Source organism: Aedes aegypti, chromosome 3, assembly GCF_002204515.2.
Source record: "Aedes aegypti strain LVP_AGWG chromosome 3, AaegL5.0 Primary Assembly, whole genome shotgun sequence".
Taxonomy (NCBI): domain Eukaryota; kingdom Metazoa; phylum Arthropoda; class Insecta; order Diptera; family Culicidae; genus Aedes; species Aedes aegypti.
Genome location: NC_035109.1, coordinates 52,752,328 through 52,767,357, shown reverse-complemented (window position 1 = coordinate 52,767,357; position 15,030 = coordinate 52,752,328). Strand labels below are relative to the sequence as shown.

General features: G+C 38.1%; 1 protein-coding gene across 15 annotated transcripts in view; it reads right to left on the bottom strand.

Annotated features, from left to right (window-relative positions):
- LOC5576021 (very low-density lipoprotein receptor) overlaps positions 1-15,030 on the bottom strand; it is a 1,100,036-nt gene that overhangs the window by 596,606 nt on the left and 488,400 nt on the right. The gene's annotated exons all lie outside the window — the stretch shown is intronic.

Here is a 15,030-nt window from a genome sequence, read left to right as displayed (position 1 = left end):
TTAGTTTTCATTCCCTTTCGCATTCCTTTTACTGTTTTCCTCTTCGCAATTCATTTCACATTTAATTTTGCATTACATTCCACATTTCATGTCGCATTCAATTGTGAAATCTTTTTCATTCCCGTTTGAATCCCATTTTGCTATTCTTTTCGCATTCCATATCGCGTTCGATTTCGCATTATATTTCATATTCCTTTTTTCCGTCCATCTCACCTTATATTTAATGCTCCATTTCGCATTAATTTTGAATTCCATTTTTAATCCTTTTCCCATTCCCTTTCCAATCTAATTTGCTTTCTTCTTCGCATTTCATTTTTTCATTCCATATTGTATTCTATTTCACATTCCATTACGTTTTTCTCTTCGCATTCAATTTCGTATTAATTTTTTCTTTCCATTTAGCCTTGTTTTTTATATTCCTTACCGCATTCAATTTCAATTCAAGGGAACTTTCGCACTCCATTTCATTTGACTCCTTTCGCATTCCTTTTTTCACTCCTTTTTCATTTCATTTCGCTTTTTGTTTTATGTAACATTTCGCCCTCCATTACGCATCCAATTTTGAGCTCAAGCTTTATTTCATTCGTTTTCCCTTTCTGCTTTCACTTCGCATTTCATTACATATTTATTTATTTTTTATTCCATTTCGCATTCAACTACACACTGCATTCCGATTTACTCTTCGTATTACTTTTTTCATTCCCTTTAGTCCATTTTGTCCATTCTGTATTCAGTTTTGAAATCAATTTCAATTAAAGGGAACTTTTGCATTCCATTTGACGTTGCATTTCGCATTTTATTTCACACTCATTTCGCATTCCTTTTTGATTTCCTTTTTCATTCCATTCCGCCTTATATTTCATGTTCCATTTCGCACTCCTTTTGGGGGTCATGCACAAATTACGTCACGCTCCAAGGGGGGGGAGGGGGTCAAGCCAAGCGTGACAAGCCTCACAAAATTTTCGAAGGACTCATACAAAAAACGTGACAAAGGGGGTGGGGGAGGGGGTCAAAAAAGTCCAAATATAGCGTGACATAATTTGTGTACCATCCCTTGCATTCAATTTTAAATTCCATTTTTATTCCTTTTGTCATACCCTTTCGCATTCCATTTTACTTTCCTCTTTGCATTCCAAATCATATTTCGTATTCTAATTACATTTCGATTTTCTCTTCGCATTCCGTTTCGCAATATAAATATTCGATATTCCATTTCGCATTCCTTTTGGTTTTCATTCCTTTCGCCTAAATTTTAATATTCAATTTCGCATTGCACACATTACATTTTGAATACAATTTTCATTCCCTATCGGATCTCTTTCTATTTTTCTCTTCTTATTCTCTTTCGCGTTCCATTGCGCATAATATTTCATATTTCTTTACGCATTTTTTTTTATTCCTTCACGCCTTGTATTTTATGTTTAATTTCGCACTTCATATTGCATTCAGTTTTGAGTTCAATTTTTGTTATGAAAAATGGTTTCATTCCCTTTCGCATTCCGTTTTGCTTTTTTCTTCGCATTCCATTTCATATTTTCATATAATTTCGCATTTTATTTCGCATATATCTATTTTGCATTCTATTTTGCATTCCTTTTCGCATTCCATATCGCTTTTCAAATTCTATTTCGCGTTTCAGTTCGTCCATTTTGCATTCCATTTCGCATTTCATTCACGTTTCATTTCTCATTCCATTCGCATTTCTTTTCTCATTCCATTTCGTTTCCCGTTTTGCATTCCATTTTTCATTCCTATTAGCTTATCTTGAGAAGCTTCACCTTAGAAGCATGAGAAGCTCCTCCTCAGAAACTTAAAAAGCTCTTCTTCATACGCTTCTCCTATGCAGCTTGAGAATCTTCCCCTCAGAAGCTTTTGAAGCTTTTCCTTAGAAGCTTGAGAAGCTTCTCATCAGGAGTTCGGAGAGTATAACTTCAGAAACTTGAGTAGGTTTTCCTCAGAAGCTTCAGAAGCTTCTTCTCAGAAGCTAAAGAAGCTTCTCCTCAGAAGCTTAAGCAGCTTTTCTTCAGACCCTTCAGAAGCTTCTTCTCTGAGGCTTGAGAAATTTTTCCTCAGAAGCTAGAAGAAACTTCTCCTCAAAAGTTTTTCTCAGAATCATGAGAAGCTTCTCACAGAAGCTCTAGAAGCTTCACTTCAAGCGCTTGAGAAGCTTCTCCTCAGATACTTGAAAGCTTCTCCTCAGAAGCTTGAGAAGCTCATCCTCAGAAGCTTCAATAGATGCTCCTTAAAAGGCTGAAGTAGCTTCGCCTCACAAGCTATAGAACTTTATCCTCAGAAGCTTGAAAAGCTTTAAAAGCTTGAGAAGCTTCTCCTCTGAAGCTAAAGAAGAATTCCCTCAAAAGCTTGAGAAGCCTCCCCACAGAAGCTTGGGAAGCTTTTGCTCAGAAGCTTGATTAGCTTCTTTTAAGAAGCTTTAATAGCTTCTCTTCAGAAGCTTGAAAGCTTCTCCTCAGAAGTTTGAGAAGCTTTTCCCCAGAAGTTACTGAATTTTCTCCACAGCAGCTGGAAAAGCTTCTCCTCAGAAGCATGAGAAGCTTCTTTAAGAAGCTAGAGATACTTTTTCTCAGAAGATTAAGAAGCTTTTACTCGAAAGCTAGAAAAGCTTCTTCTCAGGTGCTTGAAAAGCTTCTCCACAGAAACTTGATAAGCATTTCCTAAGAAGCTTCTGAAGAGAAGCTTTTCCTTAGAATCTTGTAAAGCTCCTCCCAGAAGCTTGAGAAGCTTTTTTCAGCAGCTTTCGAAGCTTTTTTCAGAAGGTTTAGAAGCTTTTTATAGAAGCTTTTGAAGTTTCTCTCAGAAGCTTGAAAAGCTTCACTCAGAAGCTTGAGATGCTTCTCCTTAGAAGCTAGAAAAGCTTCTCCTCAGTTGCTTGAATAGCTTTTCCTCAGAAGCTTCAATAGCTTCTCCTCAGAACCTTGAAAAGCTTCTCCACAGAAATTGAAAAAATCCTCCTCATAAACTTGAGAAACTTCTTCTCAGAAGCTTGAGAAGCTTTTCCTCAGAAGTTTGAGAAGCTTCTCCTCAGAAGCTTGAATTTTTTTTTTCCTCAGAAGTTTGAGAAGCTTATTCTCAGAAGATTGAGAAGCTATTACTCAGAAGCTACTGGAGCTTCTCCTCAGCAGCTAGAAAAGCTTCTAGGCAAAAGCTTGAGAAGCTTCTCCTCAGAAACTTGATAAGTATTTCCTTAGAAGCTCCAGAAGCTTCTCCTCAGAAGTTCCAGAAGCTTCTCCTCAGAAGCTTGAGAAGCTTCCTCAGAAGCTATAGAAGTTTCTCCTCAGAATCTTATGAATCCTCTCCTCAGATGCTTGAGAAGCTTATCCTCTAAAGCTTGAGAAATTTCTTCTCAAATGCTTCAAAAGCTCCTCATCAGAAACTTGAAAAGCATTTCCTAAGAAGCTCCAGAAGCTTCTCCTCAGAAGCTTGAGAAGCTTTTCCTTAAAAGCTTGAAAAGCTTCTCTCAGAAGTTTGAGAAGCTTTTCCTTAAAAGCTTGAAAAGCTTCTCTCAGAAGCTTGAGAAGCTTTTCCTTAAAAGCTTGAAAAGCTTCTCTCAGAAGCTTGAGAAGCTTCTCTCAGCAGCTTTAGAAGCTTCTTTCAGAAGCTTTAGAAAATTCTCTAAGAAGCTTGAAAAGCTTCACTCAGAAACTTGAGATGAGCAATTCCACCGAACATGACGATTTTTTTTTTAAATTTAATTTTTGTATTTATTGAATCGCCTGAAAATTTGCATACAGATTCTTTATGACCAAAAATGCCATTTTGCACCTTCAGACCGCCATTTTGAACCTCGCGAGAAGGGCGTATCGGAAAAAAAGAGCAAATCTTTAAAAAACTGTAACTCGAAAACGGTTTGTCCGATCGATTTGAGATCTTCTACAAAGTTGTAGGTATTGCTTAGGACTATATGGAGAAAAATATGCACGGTAAGAAAAAGTTACAGATTATTTTTCATTTCAAAAACAAAATTTTAAAACCGATTTTCTCCAGAAACGCAGTTTCGATTTATTTTATTTTTGGCTATGTTTTAGGGGACATTTTATGTGATTTATTGCACAATGTTTCAAAATGGAAGAATTATGGACAAAAAAGTTATGATTTCTTAAAAAATTACAGTTTTTGAAAAAAAATCGAAATATAGGAAAACAACAATATTTTATGTGATTATTTGAAAGTACAGAAAAATTGCAATCGGTTCTTAGGTAAATTTTTTCTAGGTTGCATCAATTTCGAGATATACTCATATTTATATAAAATTTTCAAATAAAAAAAGTAATATAAGCCCTTTTTAAACATATTTCGTGTTTCTTCATTCCAGAAAAATTTTATTTTGATTGAGTGAATCGCAGCTGAATTGTTTATTGCTTGATCAAAACCTATATACTAAAGTATTTAAAAAAGTATGCACGGTACGAGTGATATTTCTGAGTGCCTTGAACTGTTTTTGCACTTGAAAATAGTTGGTTAAGTTCTTGTGCAATGATATCATATTCCTCAGTAGTTGAATAACAAAAGAAGATTTGTGTAAGCTGCTCTTCTCTCCGATTTTGAGCCCAATCATATAGTTCCTTAGCATTTTTTATCGGATGTTCACTTTCTTTGGCAAGACTGACTCTGGTAGCCATACGTTTTAGTGTCTCTCCTATGGCATCGCATGGCCCTTTTCCATGTGATGTTGCAAAAAAATGCCATGCAACTTCTATATCATATTTGATTTTAAATTGCCAAAGAGTTGAAAAGTTCTTCCTATTTTTATACTGTGATGCAGCTCCGTCAGACATAAAATATATCTTGTTGACAGTTAATTTGTGATCCAATTGCAAAAAATCTATCATTTTAGATATGAATAAGTTGACAGATACAGAATCATGGCGCAAATCTTCTGAAATTACAACAAAACTTAAATGATTGACTTTGCCATCTTGACGATACTATATTACAAACGGATGCAAAGTAGCTTGCTGAGCATTCCAATGATGGCTTTGAACTTCATCTTGAAGAATAAATGTGTAGTTTTCCGAAAAATCACAAATTACCACCAGTATTGTACCAATGCATTTTCTGTACTATCAAATAAACACATAAAAAATATTGTTTTCCTTTATTCCGATTTTTTTCAAAATTTGTAATATTTTATAAAATTATAACTTTTTTGTCCATAATTCTTCCATTTTGAAACATTGTGCAATAAATCACATAAGTTGTCCCCTAAAACATATCCAAAAATAAAATAAATCGAAACTGCGTTTCTGGAGAAAATCGGTTTTAAAATTTTGTTTTCGAAATAAAAAAAACTATATTTTTTTTACCGTGCATATTTTTCTCCATATAGTCCTAAGCAATACCTACAACTTTGTAGAAGATCTCAAATCGATCAGATAAACCGTTTTCAAGTTACAGTTTTTTAAAGATTTGCCATACGTTTTCCGATACGCCCTTCTCAAAAATAAGGCGAGGTTCAAAATGGCGGTCTGAAAGTGCATAATGGCATTTTTGGTCATAAAGAATCTGTATGCAAATTTTCAGGCGATTCAAAATATACAAAAATAATCGGGTTTGCGAAACGGCGTGGAACCGCTCAGATGCGTCTCCTTAGAAGCTTTAAAAACGTTTCTTTAGATGCTTGAAAAGCTTTTCCTTAGAAGCTTGAAAAGCTGATCCTCAGAAGTTTGAGAAGCTTTTACCCAGAAATTACTGAAACTTCTCCTCATCAGCTAGAAAATCTTCTTCTCCGAAGCTTGAGAAGCTTCTCCTCAGAAACTTGAAAAGCATTTCCTTAAAAGCTCCAGGAGCTTCTCCTCAGAAGCTTGAGAAGCTTTTCCTAATAAGCTTGAAAAGTTTCTCTCAGAAGCTTGAGAAGCTTCTCTCAGCAGCTTTTTTCAGAAGCTTGAGATGCTTCTCCTCAAAGCTTGAGGAGCTTATCCTCAGATGCTTGAAAAGCTTATCCTTAGAAGATAGAGAAGCTTATCCTCAGAAACTTCAATAGCTTCTCCTCAGAAGCTTGAAAAGTTTTTCGTAATAACCTTGAAAAGCTTCTCCTAAGAAGTTTGAGAAGCTTTTACCCAGAAGTTACTGAAACTTCTCCTCAGCAGCTAGAAAAGCTTCTCCTCAGAAGCTTGAGAAGTTTCTTCTCAGAAGTTACTGAAACTTCTCCTCAGCAGCAGCGGGAAGGATAGCTTCTCCTCAGAAGCTTGAGAAGCTTCTCCTCAGAAGCTTTGGAAGCTTCTCCTCATACGCTTGAGAAACTTCTCCTCAGAAGCTTGAGGAACTTCTCTCAGAAGCTTGAATAGTTTCTCCTCAGAAGTTTGAGAAGCTTCTCCTTAAAGCTTGAGAAGCTTCTTCTCATAAGCAAATGAAGTTTCTCCTCAGAAGCTTGAGGAGCTTTTTTTAGAAACTTGAGAAGCTTCTCTTCTGAAGCTTGAGAAACTTCTCCTCAGAAGCATGAAAAACTTTACCTCAGAAGCTTGAGAATCTTCTTCTCAAATGCTTCAAAAGCTTTTCCTCAGAAGCTCGAGAATCTTTCTTTTTTTTTTCAGAAGCTTGAGAAGTTTCCTCAGAAGCTATAAAAGTTTCTCCTCAGAAGCTTATGAATCTATTTCTTAGATGCTTGAGTAGCTTTCCCTAAGGAGCTTGAGAAACTTCTCATCAGAAGCCTGAGAAGCTTTCCCTTAGAAGGTTGAGAAACTTTTCTTCTCTCAGAAGCTTGAATAGCTTCTCCTCAGAAGTTTGAGAAGCTTCTCCTCAAAGCTTGAGTAGCTTCTCCTCAGAAGCTTGAGAAACTTCTTCTCAGATGCTTCAAAAGCTTGAGAAGCTTTTTTTTCCATAAGCTTGAGAAGCTTCTCCTCGAGAGCTTGAATAGCTTCTCCTTAGAATTTTGCATTTCATTTCGCATTTTACTTCCCATTTTCTTTCAATTACAGTTCGTTTGCTTATACTTCTTTCGACTACTTTTCATTTGCTCATATTCTAGCGATCAGATACATTGCGTCATGTGCAGATCTCACAAAGCCGAGTCGGAATTTCCACTGATGTACTTTGAAACTTCCAATCAACAGCTTACGATTCGCAAAAAGAAAGCTCAGATGATGAAACGCGGAAGCGCGCTGCGCCATCCACTACTCAGTCTACTAACCTACAGAGATAAGGCATCGCTTCGTAGACAGAAACCTACTTATCACAATATTTTGCAATGCTCATCACCTAATGAAGTGCGATGTGCTAGAAAAAAGTGCAAATGCGATTATAAAAACGGCAATCAAAGCGATCTTTAGCAAATGAGATCATTTCAGACTGCTGCGATTGCGATGTTTTCGAAAACAAGATCAGAAGTGTCGGCAATCGGCCTACTTTGATCATTTTGTTTGGCGCTTGTGAGTATCAACAGTTTATGATTCATCGGAACTTTTCAAATGGATGCGATTGAACTTGAACTTTAACGATTATCAACTAATCTACATTAAAACAAAGTGTTCTTATCGCTTTTCTGTGGAAAATCGATCTCTGATCATATTAGTTGTGTTAGAAATTCGCTGTAAATTTTGTGCTTTCTTCAAAATATTGTGCGCAACACAACAACTTTGAAACATTTGTTTTCGACGACACAAAAGACTGACGTAGGTTAATTCCACTTCCAAAAAGAAAGATCATTCCACGAAGCACGAAACATCAAATTCACCATTAATCAATGTACCCAGCTCCCCACCCTCTTGCACGAACCCAATTCTAAACGCACTGCAATTCGCCTGAAGTTCTGCAACTTGTAGTTTGGCGCAAACTTCCTGTCATTTACCACCTGTCATTATGGAGCATTTTTCACATGGCTCGTTTCCGGAGTCTTTCATGATGCTCTGGCAACTTCCAACCCCACCAAATGACACCTGGCGACTTGGGGGGAACTGGGGGCAAAGCGGGGACCTACACTGCAACTCTCCCCTGCACCAATGGTGATGTGCCACTTTATCATGTCGTGATGCCCGCCGCTGCTGGTTGTTGTGCTGTGTCGTTATTTCCGGACTTGTCGTTCTCCCGCTGCTCGTTGGCTCCGGATGGCTCAGCGAAACAACCAACAATGGATTATTATTGTCAGACTTTGGATGGCGAATTTCGAACAGGAAGGATAAACTGTTTCTGACGTTTGGACAACATTTCAAAATTGCTTTTCGAAAGGGGAGAAGGTATTGTAATTGATGCGCAACTTGTTATACTTCGTTGTCTAATATCGATTACACCATTCTCGAAGTCAACTTGTGTCGCCCACCAGCCCTCGCTAAAGCTCCGATACATGACCAGCGAGGTAATCCCATCAGTAGTCATTGCAACGTAAGACCCATGAGAAAATCACTCATTTCTCATTTTCGTTGGATTGATCCAAACTATTTCAAACGTTTCCACCTTGAAGAACTACTGCTTCGCAAAACGTGTTCCCTGCTCTGGTAACAACTGCAGATGAACGATGCGGAAATCGACAAACGAATATCATTGTCGTCTTTTCCGCCGTTGAAGAAATGTGTGCGGAAATGTGAGCGTTCGTATGCAAAACTAACATTTTTCTTTGGCTCACTCGATATAGTGCTGGCTCGGTAATTTTTCTCTGTATCCTGCCAAAAGAACAGACATCAGCGCAGCATCAGCAGTAAAAGAAACAGTTGTCCGTGTCATGTTCGAAACGTCGTTAGTTGAAGAGTTGAAAAATGACACACACTCCGAAGCTTTGGATTGGGAATGAGACGACAGTTAAATCGATGAGCAATGCAGTTGGTGATAAATGTAAAGGTGATCTTGGAATATCAATCAAATAGATAGTTCGAAAGGGTGGTTGTGATAAAAATATGTAAACCGAATCGAAATCGAATATTTTTTTTGTATAATGCCCAATGCACTGTATACAAGTTAATCGATTATTTTTAATCTTCAATAAAAGTTTATCGAAATCGTAGACAATGCCTTACTTTCAAACGACCCTGTCATTAAAACCACCTGCTGTCCAATCAATTCGTGTAACAAATTGTCCCCCGAAAAATCCCCACAGAAAAACGTACGGACTTGTCGGACCTGCCCACGAACCCATGTCGACATACCGAGTTTATGGGAAACACCCCGTTCTTTGCTCTTCCGTAGCTTTCCATCACCGGCATTAATCTTGTTGTTAAACGACGGCTCGCCTGGCCTCCGGGTTAACCGAAATCCTTCTCCGACACGAGTCCATATACAAACCGATTACAGTTGACCATAATAAAATCCAATAAAATTACATTCCTCTCGGTTTGTCCCCAGCGAGAAAAAAAAAATATGCCAAACAAATGGTCGTAAACGTAAGCATCGTTTCCTCTCCGAACGACTCTGACTGTTGGAATCGACTGTTTTTTGCCCTGGATCCCCGAAAATCCTGGAACGGAACTCTGTCCCCAAGGGCCGCCAAGTGCGAGAAAAAAAATCTCAGCTGCAAGTCACAATGAGACCGAAGCCGGAAAATGGAAAACAAATGGCAAAGAAGCACCCACATTTTTCTTATCGCGATCGTTGTTATCGGGTAATAAAAATCGATCCCTATGGCGGCGATCATAGTGGTAGCGAGGAGGGCAGGATGGGAAGATGTCTTTATTTCCAAAGAAACTATCAGGATAGTACTAGACTGGGAGGGAGGCACCGATACTACACACGAAATATGAAACAAAACTTTTCCAAACTGCAAGATAACTCCAGTTCACCAACGACAACCAAGGCAGGCTGGAGGAAAATCGCTTGTTTTCTTTTGTTGTGCACTTCCGATCTTCCTGGACAAACATACAAAAAGGGCCATAGTTTTCTGTGCACTTTATTTTCATTTTTATTTGAAAATAGTGGAGAGATGCGTATTTCAATACTTATATTCAATCGAAATAAAAGGTACTATCGTAACATTGATTTTTGGACGTGCAGAAATTGATTTTCAACCGATTGTTGTCAACATGAATGAAATGCAAAAATATGTTTTGATCAATTACGCGCTTTTTTCTTGTTTGTCCACTCTTAGGATCTGGGCTCACAGTGACAGTTCGTGACAGCAGAAATCTCGGCTCACCATGACGTACATAAATTTTGCATCGGTTTCTCCCTCCCAGGTACTAGGGAAAGTGTACCAGTTATGGCTATAGTGGTTCCCTATTTGGCTATACGTGTTTTATCGAAAACTTTCACATTTTGAATATTTTTGAATGTTTCAACATCAAGATATATTTGATATCATACTACTTGAACACACAGAATGATTAAAAACTTGAAAATAACCAATTTTTTCCGTATGGCGAAATAGGAAACAAATATGTCCATAACTGGTACACCTACCCTAGATATATATTTTTTTAAAAATAAAATATCAATCATTTTTTATCGGCACACACTGTAGGTCTCAGCGCATTATTTTTTTTCATAACTTTTGAACAGCTCAACCGATTTCCAATCTTTTTTTATGGAATGAAAGCTTAATATTTTAACTTCTCAAAAAATATACGAAACTCAGAAAAAAAATTACATGGAAAATTATAAAAATTCCCTATAAAACTATTTTTTTTTATATTTATTCATGTTGAAAAATTCGCGCTGAGACCTACAGTGTGTGCCGATTAAAAATGACTGACTTTTTATTTTCAAAAAAAAAAAAAATATATATATATATATATCTCAAAAACTAAAAAACATATATTGCGGAAAATTTGACAGTAAACGTAAAATTTTCTGACCTTTCAAGAAAAAATGAGAACAGCAATAGCCCCTTTTGAATTTTTTTTTTGAATAAATATTTGCAAAGTCACGATTTTTATGGTCACCCTATTTCGGAAATGGTCATCCACAAATCCAAAATCACGTGTATCCTGATTTCGAATTAGGAACAAATTAGCAAATTTTCACGGAATTCGGTGACCCACTAGATCGGTTTTTCATGGAACGGCTGCATAACTTGAACGCTTGAAATTTTTCGCGCTTGAGTTGTGACTCGTGGAACTCAACATCTAAATATTGTCCGTTGACACGCAGTGTTTTTTTCACAGGTTTTCGCGGTTTTCGCGCCCGAAACGTATGCGAATCGATTGTTCCGGTTGACTCTCGACAAAGGGCGAGGTGCCTCAACAGGTGCTGATGTGGTTGGGTACCCTCTGCTTCAAAGATGACTCTCCCTTGACCTTCTCAATAAAAGTTGACGTTGTGCCGATGTTCAAGACAGCTGGCGAAATGCTATCCTCGTCCTCATCTCGATGCCAAACTGCCAAAATTCGGGACCAGCGGCTTTCCGGTCAATCTCGCTTACCAGTTGCATGGCAAAACTACTCGTGTGGATCATCAACCAACGATTGATTACTGAGCTAGAGTCAAGTGGACGATTAGACGCCAACATGCCTTTCGTGCGGGACCACTATGGGCGGTTTCCATACAGACTGGCGGCCAAAAATATTTTTTCCATCTCATGTCGTATTTATGAATTTTGTGATACAAATTTGATGTTTTATTTTCAAAAACAAGTTTTCGAGACTAACTTTTGAATATGGCCTATGGGGAAATAATAAGTTTTGTTACTAATGATGCATACAAGCCATTTATGCGTTTAACGTTGTACAAACCATTGTAAATGTTAGAACTTACATAGAAATGATGATATGAATGATAAAGCGATATTCAGTTGTTCTCTGAATTATTTTTTACCTGTTTTTTAATAGAAAATGGTTGAAAATATTGGAAAAAAACAAAAAGTCCTCAATTAAAAAAGTGCAAATTTGTGCAGCTAAATTCTTCACTATCCTTTAGTTTACATCTCAAAGTACTCTTGGAGATAAATTTTAGCCTGGGACAACTTAGGACAAAAAAGTATGAGTTGTGTAAAGTTTCGATATAAAATCAATCATATTTTTTGCAATGCACTCCCCGCATTTTTCCAACCTAAAGTACGAATTTTAATTTCATTTTATTTTTCTAAAATAGCTTTTTGAATAAGCTTTCGGACAGTGTATAAAGACCTGTATAAAATATTACGATTATGCAGTGTATTGTATTCAATGTGTATCTTGTTTTTGCACTGAATTCTTCATTTTTCTTAAAAAATCTAACTTTGACATACTGTATCATTAAAAATATAAAAGATCTTGCCCTGATATTCCAGTAAAATCTTAATAGAAGTGTTTACTATAGACTGATGTATAAGAAAAACCTATCAAAACAAGTCATTTTTCGATTATTGGCCACCTGATCGTTCATAGTGGGGACGTGGCACGGATGCTTACTTTGCTGAGCTAGAGCGATCGCTTCCGAATGTCGACGAGCATTGTCTCGTAGCATCCTTAGATCTGTCGAAGACATATGACACAACTTGGAGACACTAAGGCTGCGAACCGTTTCACCAATTCGTTTAACTTTTAGTTAAAATTTGACAGCTCGATACTTATTTTACCTCCGGTTAAAAATAACCCTGCTCTGGAGCATGGTTAAACTTGACATTGGGATTTTTTTTTATTTCCGTACGGGTTTGGGCCGAAAGGTCTCAGATTTTCATGAAACTTTTTCCACGGGCAGGGTTCATCAATATATGAATAAAAAATAAATTGAGAAACATTCAGGGTCGCTTATTTTCCCGGAAAACTCAGTTGGATTTTTTTTGTTTTCCTCTGACACTACTTACTTTGGAAAATCATAACTCAAGAACGTAGCATCATAGAAACAAAGTTTTTTTTATGATAATGAAAGCAAATTTTCTCAGAAATAAAAATAAAATTAACTGGAAAAAGTTTTTCACAAAATTTTCCACCGTTGAGAAAATTCGTAAAGAAAAGCCTCCAACTCGCGGAAAATTAAAAAAAAAAATATTTTTGGGGAGGTAATTTCATAAGCTTTAATCGCTGAAATTTTTGAAATGGTATTTTTTTTCTCGTTTTTGAGTTATGGCCAATTTTGTAAAAAATGTGCAAATGAGCCATTTTGAGCCTTTTCTTTGAAAAATCAAGAAAGAAGCATCGTAGAAACAATGTTTTTTTTTTATAAAAATGAAAGCAAATTTTCTAAGGAATAGAAAAAAATGTTAACTGGAAAAAGTTTTCCACAAAATTTTCCACTGTTGAGAAAATTCGTATACTGATATACTGTATACTAAATACACTGAGGTCTTGGCGGATACGTGGCCTATGTTCAATATGGTTAGCGGGCTTGTAGTCCGAGTATCAAAGAGCGAAAAGTTGCACCGGAAATGTGAAGACAGTCGATAAATGGGCTAATAGCGTTGGTTTTGCTATATCAGCAACGAAAAGAGTCTATCACACAGAAAGTGTCCATATGGATTGAAGAAATGAAATGTGAGATGAACGAGGAAGCAAGCTTAGTAGAGAAAAAGGCAACTCCAAAGGAGATGAAGCGGGAACAGAAAAAAAGGCAAGAAACCCCAAGCCATGGAGAATTACGTATGTGGCTCAAGTATGAGGTCCACCCTCTTCCACAAGTCGGGTAATACTGTAAACTGAAGTATCACTGACCACCTCAATCCACCCAAAAGCACCCTCGATACCGAATCCATTAGCGACTCGACCGACACATCCCTCAATACCAAGAGGAATGCCAAAATTCACTAGGGTGAGGATGTGATGATCGAATAAGCTCTACTCCATACCGACCGACAATAAACCGTAAACATTACCAATGACCAAGTCTTCAAGCCAATGATCAACTCTGAAGACGAAATCAGCAGGAATTCGATTGAGCATCACCACAATACGCAACTCATAAATGAACTTTCAGCGGAGATCTCCGGTAGCAAGCGCCTCGCCAGTGCGTGAGCTACACCCCCACTGGAACTGTCGAACCACCCCCGACACCGAGTTTCCCTTCAGCTGTTGGGACGCACAAAGGTTTAACCCCAGATACCCCAGAGGACGGTCGAGACAAGCAAGGCCCCGTTAGTGCGGAAGCTAAGATTGTACCGGAACTGGCAGACAATCCTTGCCATCTCGATTGGTCTGGAAGAGGGTTCTACCCGTTCTCCTTTGGACGCCAAGGGAGTGAAAAAACCTACACGACCACTGATGGCCCCAGTATTTATCCCATGCCACCGGAAGAATACCCGATCAGTATAACTATCAGTAGACCTTCGGCAGGGCTAAAGATCAGCACGAATAATACACCGAAAGATAACGAAGAGCCTAATGTAGACTCCAGGAGATACCCAAAAAAGAACCGATCAGCACCAGAAGATCTCAAAAGATGGGCCTAGATGGTTGCTTGTCTCGCAAACCACATCACAGATATACTGGTGGATTATTTTCACTGCAACTTTCCTTTCACCTTTAGAGAAATCGAGTTCGCCCTCTAGAGGGCAAAGTAGACATCAGTTGGACCTGATGACATTGTGTACCCGATGCTGAAAAACTCACCCCTGAACGGCAAACCCGCTTTCCTTGATATACTCAACCAACAATAGACTTCCGAAATACTCCCGAAATCTTGGAAACATAGCTTCATGATAGCGATTCCCAAAAACACTGGACCAGCGTCTGAGGTCAACAAATATCGCCCTATACAGCTTTTTACGCTAGCTATAAAACTGGTGTCACGATGGATAGAAACCTCACTTTCCATGCGCACTTCACGAAGATCAAATCAGCTTGTAAGACCAGGATCAGAATGATCCGAAGTATCTCGGGTAAGCGTGCCCGCAACGAAAGGACCACCCGCAAACGACTAGCTGAAGCTGTAGTCAATAGCCGACTGCTATACGGAATAGAGATATCTGTAAGATCTTTATCACCCACGTATAAAAATTGTGTCCGTGCGCTATTCGGCCTTCTACCTTTGACCCCGGCAACTTCCGTATGCGTAGAAGCTGGAATCCTCCCCTTTTGGTAAAAGGCAACTATGGCACTATGTTGTCAGGCAGTTGGGTACCTGGAAAGAACCACAGGTAGACGGTAGGACTGCTTCGTCGCGGAGCAGGAAACATGAGCCTATGCATGCTATAAAACGTTTGACTTTTACTGTGCGCCCTGTTTTCAAGTTGAGAGAGAGAGA